Raw genomic sequence first — 6703 nt, forward strand, 5'->3', positions numbered from 1 at the left:
CAAAATAAATTCAAACGTTTTGCATAATACAAAGCATCATTCAAAAATATTGAGAAATAAGTCGGTGAAGAGGTATTTTTGAAAACGTTTCTTAAAAATCATGATTTGCGGTGTCCACTGTATCTCATCTTTTGTGCTGTCGGTGCCGAATTTGCTGTAGAAACGTTTAGAAACGTATACACGTTGTCGGTAATACCGCTATTTTTTTCATTTCGATTATAAAGGTTTTAACCTTAAGGTCATTCACCTCTTCGAGCCCGAAAAACTTTCTGACCTTATGTCCGGGGCTGGGAATCGAACCCAAACGGGCTGCGTGAAAGGAATCGACTTACCCATCACGCTATATCCGTCCCCCATATCGGTAATTTGTGATCATCGAGATTTGGGGATTTTTTGACTATTTTGTTGATAAGCGCTCGAAAACGGTGACGAGTACCATGAAATCAGCAAACCAAACAAAAACCATAATAAATTTACTAATCAAACCGAGGCTAGTGCCCATGTACGCCCACCACTTCGAAAATGTTGCGAAGTCAGAATACAAACAAAAATCATAAAAACCACTAGTATCATTCGATTCAGCGCATCCTAATTAGCTAAAAACACTCTCCGAATATGTTTCTTTCCTGGGAATGTATTTTAAAAACAGAAATCTGGAACTCGAAAATTGGACTTTTAGAGAAAAAAACGACACTTTCCCAATCTCCGACTACTGAGGCTCAAATGATTGGACGGCATGTCAAATAAACATAAGCCAATTGTAACTAATGCTCGGACCTACGTGTAAAGGGCTTAGCCGATGAGATTTGACATTGAGTGTTCCAATTATTGCGAGTGACCAATTCCGCCCCATGGTCATTTTCACCCTGGTCTCCCCTAAACCTCGTTTTACGAAGTAGGTTTGTTAAAAAGTATACGTTATTTGGGATTTGGGATTTGGGTCGTAAAACAGATTACGTAAAAAGTGGTAACGTAAAAAAAGTGTACGGAAACGGATGTTTGGGTGCACTGCGATATGTGGGTTACGTTCAGTGTTGGGAAAAAATCAAAATTTCGACAAATCGCGACTGAAAATTTTCACAAGTGCTTTTTAGACAAAAAATCATCGATCAGAAAACTCAATGCAGAAAAGTTCTCACTGAAACTGATTTCGTATGACAAAAAAAAAACAGTTGTGAACATTCTGCTCGATGATATTTAAGAAAGCAGTCTGATATGATTGTCGAACAGAAGATTTTTTGAAATGAATTTTCATAGCCGTTGTATCTCGACCCTTTGCATAATACATGATGAATAAATTCGTCGATGAACAAAAGCTGAACCTTCCTGAAAATATTCAGTGTGCGAAGGGTGGTTGATATCATTAATAAAAGCAGCAAGTGCTGGGAATAATAATAGTTGTAATGATAACAAAAACAATCACAAAGCATGTTATGCAGCTGATTAAAATATATTAGTCATGCCGAACCGATTTGCAGAAATCGTATCTCAAATAAAGCTCTCACTGTCTTGAAAGGTACTGTGCAATTTCATCCAGAACCAAAATCCAGTTCCAAAACTAAAGGGGTATGAGTATCAAACCTTTCAAACTGTTATACAAAATTATACGGAACCGGTACGCATCGGTACGTTCTGGTACGGAATAAGAAAACACCTCCGCCTAGCACACAGCGTGCTTTGTTCAATTTTGTATAGTATGTTCGCCACATTTGAATATATATTAACTTGACATAACTGTTTACGAATTAAAAAGGTTATGATAGTTTATACCCAAAAAAACTGTTTTAATCCACCTAGTAGTGTAATGATGCCTTTTTCATATCAATCATACTATCGTATATATTTTCTTCGATTCTTGAAAGAATAACCGAAATCGGTTTGTTTGGCCGTCTACTGACAAAAACTATCAATTGAAGAAGATTTGAGGTCGATTTAGATAATTTTTTACGTTTTGCCTTTCTCATATAGAAAGGCTATGCAATCACTGTGAAAATCGACTTTTTAACCGAGGGCCGAATGTCATATACCATTCGACTCAGCTCGACGAACTGAGCAAATGTCTCTGTGTGTGTATGTGTGTGTATGTAACAAAAATATGCACTCACTTTTCTCAGAGATGGCTAAACCGATTTTCACAAACAAAGATTCAAATAAAAGGTCTCATAGTCCCATAGCCTGCTATTGAATTTCATTACGATCCGACTTCCGGTTCCGGAGATATAGGATGATATGTAATAAAAAAATGAAAAAAATATGCACTCACTTTTTTCAGAGATGGCTGAACCGATTTTCAGAAACTAAAATTCAAATAAATGGTACTATGGTCCCATAGCTTGCTATTGAATTTCATTTGAATGTGAGTTCCGGTTCCGGAGTTATATGGTAATATGTGAATATTTGAGAAAAAGTTTACACTCAATTATCTCTGGAACAACTCAACCGATTTTCACGAACTAAGATTCAAATGAAAGGTCTTATAATATCCTAATACCAATTTTATTAGTATTTTTCCACGAACGATGGTTAAAAACAGGTACAAATCCCATAAAACTGTCTGATAAATTCTTCTAGTTTGCAGAGCTTGTTAGTTTGTGGGCATGAAAACTTAATTCGGCACTACTGGTCCCCTCTTTTCCTGTTCCGAGAGCACCGAAAGTGGAGAAGAAAAACTCCTAAAACTAAATTCACTTCGATTTCTCTGAGATGTTTGAACCGATTTTTACAAATCTTGATTTGAATTAAAGTTCATACTGTCATTAAAGCTACTGTGAAATTTCATCCGGATCCGACTTCCGGTTCCGCAGTTACAGGGTGATGAGTGTCAAAGTTATCAAATCGCCATATAGAGTGACAATATGTACAACACCGAAAGAAGAAGAAAACACAAAACGAACAAGGCGTGCTTTGTTCTATTTCGTACACGTTGTGTAGTGATGTCAATAATAATAATAATAATAATAATAAAAATAATAATAATAATAAAAATAATAATCCTACTATATCGATTTATTAATTTTTAGTTTGACGTAAAGCCGCCATGACTAAGTTCAGTTTTTGCAATGACTGAGCGGAAATATATATTGGAGAAGCCAAATGAAAGAAAAACTAATAGAAAAGATGAATTTTTGGAAAAAGATACGCTCAGAGACAGGACTCGAACCTGCGTTCTTATGCATTTCGTGCATACGCGCTATCATTTCGCCACTCTGATCTTGTTTTAGCCACTCTAAAACGCGAAACAGACATAGTAGCAACGTACATCGAACATGGTCTACATCCTGGCCGTCACCCGACCGATACCTTACATCCAAACATCTTCTCTGTCCATCAAACACTAGAGTGGCTAAAATAAGATCAGAGTGGCGAAATGATAGCGCGTATGCACGAAATGCATAAGAACGCAGGTTCGAGTCCTGTCTCTGAGCGTATCTTTTTCCAAAAATTCATCTTTTCTGTTAGTTTTTCTTTCACTTGGCTTCTCCAATATATGTTTCCGCTCAGTCATTGCAAAAACTGAATCCTACTACATGTTTTATGCTGCTGATTCATGCTGTTTAGCATGACTTACATATGCAGAAGTAACAGAAACGTGGGTTCGTTTCGTTTGTTTGATTTCGTTTAATTGGTTTAATCGAAATAGAGCATGAGATAGTAAGTATAGGTTTAACTACATTCAAAACTGTTCCAATTTGTAGGTCATATTTGTTGGTAGCAAACGAAATAACCTTGGCTATTCCGTTTATCTGGATCCGATTTCGGAAGAATTGAAAATAGTGATTAAAAACTGCAAAAAGGATCTCACCCACTTTTCTTGGAGATGGCCATATCGATTTTCACAAACTTTTAGGTTCAAAAGAAAAGTCTTACAGTTTCATACGGAATTCTTTAATTTGTTGTGGATACTACTTTCGGTTCCGGAACTACAGTTAGGATTTGTAGAGTTTGTGAGATTAGGTCCGAACAAATTTTCCTATTTCTATTCAATAAACAGTTGTTTTTTGCGAATTTCACGGTTATATTTATGATGTAATGAGTAATATGAGAAAGGCATCATTACACCACTAGGTGGATTAAAACAGGTTTTTTTTTGCTCTTTTTAATAATGGTATAAAATTTTTAACACACTTTACCCTATATTTCCGGTTCTAGAGGTCGGATCCGGATGAAATACAGAAATTTAGTATGGGACCTAAAGACCTTTCGTTTGAATCTAAGTTTATGAAAATCGATCGCGCCATCTATGAGAAAAGTTAGAACACATATTTTAATTTTTTTGCACATTTTTCTCCATAACTCCGGAACCGAAAGTCAAATACAAATGAAATTGATGAATTCAGTATGAGACCTAAATAGCGTTCATTTGTATTTAAGTTTGTGAAAATCGGTTTAGCCATCTGCAAAAAAAGTTGGTGCACTTATTTTCACAATTTTTGCACATTTAACCCTACAACTCCGGAACCGGGAGTCAGATCAGAATGCAATTCAGAAATTTTGTATGGGATCTAAAGAGCTTTCATTTGAATCTAAAGGTTCAGTCATCTCCGAAAAAAGTTGTTGCTCTTATTTCACAATTTTTGCACATTTTACCCCATAATTCCGGAACCGTAAGTCGGACCAGACATACACAGACATACACACACACACACACACAGAGAGAGAGAAATTTTGCGTACTCGACGAACTGAGTTGAATGGTATTTGACACTCGGCCTCGTTCCAAAAGTCGGTTTCCACAGTGATTGCATATGAGAAAGTCAAAAAGTTTTTGATTTTATTCAAGTATGAAAAAACCATTCATGACAGAATCTTCTAGTGATGTTTTTCAAAATATAAGTAATATGAAAAAGACTTCATTACACCCTTAGATCTTTTTTCAATGTTCGCATAAATCGAATTGAGAAAAGTACACTATGCTAAAATTGTGGGGTTCAAACGGTTGTCACTCCTCCTCATATTTTTCCATTTAAAGAATTGTGACCAGAAACTAAATCAATTTGAAGGCAAAAATAGAAGTGAAAGTGCAGAGGAGTTTGCCTTTTTTGAGAAAGTTTATAAACGTCAAATCGGAAGAAATACTAAACGAAATAGCCTTGAACTATTGAGCAGGAGTCGATCGAGAATTTTAATTGAACTCGAACGGCCAGGTGCCAGGAGTGATGTTCTTCTGGTTATTCGAAAAAAATCGCTCTTGACAGTCATCTGGCAAGTGTTAAATTCACAACAAATAACAATTGTATGACAACCTTCAAGCTGCTTAAAAGAATATCTGATAATAAATAATATAATATTAGTATTCAAGGATAACAGGTCTGTGCTTCTTTCGATCGAACCACAGATCTGTTATCGTTCCAGAACACATACTTCGCGTCACCTACGAAATAGTCTAATGAGTCGTCGTGCTTCCGTAAAATATATGAAGCATCCACATTTCCTTCCATTTCATATTCTTTGTTCTTCCCTGTGAACAATAAAGATGAGGGGGGAAACGACAATGGTAAATATCTTAAGTTCAATTTTAGTTGGAATTTTATAACATTCCTATAACAAACCAGTTGTCGTATGTTCGAGCCCCGACCTGGAAGGATTCGTAGTGTCAGTAGGATCGTAGCACCAACCATGCAATGATTCTGTACACTCTGAATCGGCTGCGAAGTCTGTTGAAACATAAGGTCAAATTCCACTACAGGAATGTAATACCAAGGCCTTTTCTTTTCTATAACCATTTCCTACACAACTCTTCATAACCAATCAACAGAAAACATGACAATATCAATGTGCAATCCGCCAAGGCCATCGTCAAAACGCATCGCAATGTTCAAATTATCCGTAGTATACGAATTTTTTAATGCCGCATATATTTGCTCTTTCATGGACCAGTTATAGTTAAACTAACTCAGCTCCGCTCCGATTTACAATTCTGAAAGCACCGGAAAAAGCGATCTAAAGACTTCGGAATGGAACTCACACCGATTTCTCAGACCCATCTGATGCTATTGAATTTTATCCGGATCCAGATTACGGTTTTAGAGTTACATGGTGGTGAGTGTCACAGTAAAAAAATAGATGCTAGACTTCAATACCGGTTTTAAAATCTAGTCCAGTTTGTAGGTTTTGTAGGTTTAGTTTCTAGCTAAACAAACTCACTTTGGATAGACTGAGGTCCTTCATTTCCGGAAGCACTTGAAGTTGTGGTTCAAAAGACACCGGAACTCACATCGATTTCTCAGAGATCTATCTGTTTTAAGTAATCACGGAGATATGGAATATTTATATATTCGAAATAAAATTGTTTCGTGTTGAATTGTTGAGGCTCTTCCAATGCCGTGCAGCTCTCACTATTTATGCGTCTTTGATTCATAATCACAACTCATCATATTTCGGAGCACCTGCAGTTTCTGCGGCATGATTTATATGATATATGAATCATCAACTTTCCCTACCGCAACATATTCCACCTGGTTCTATACAAGCTAGGCCACTCGCCTATCCCATTAGCACTTCTAGCGCACACTTCCCGTTTCGTTGAATCAATCGTCCGGACAAAAATCACACGATCCCACAATCTGGTGATTTTTGCACCTTTAATTGATGCCAACGGGTGGGAAGACTTACCTGTGAGATTCAGTACCCGGTCGTAATTCAGTGTTTAGTAGCTGCGTCTTTTCGGATCGAGTAATATCTGAAATTATTGTGGGTCATGGGTA

This window comes from Malaya genurostris, chromosome 3 (assembly GCF_030247185.1).
Source record: "Malaya genurostris strain Urasoe2022 chromosome 3, Malgen_1.1, whole genome shotgun sequence".
NCBI classification, from domain to species: domain Eukaryota; kingdom Metazoa; phylum Arthropoda; class Insecta; order Diptera; family Culicidae; genus Malaya; species Malaya genurostris.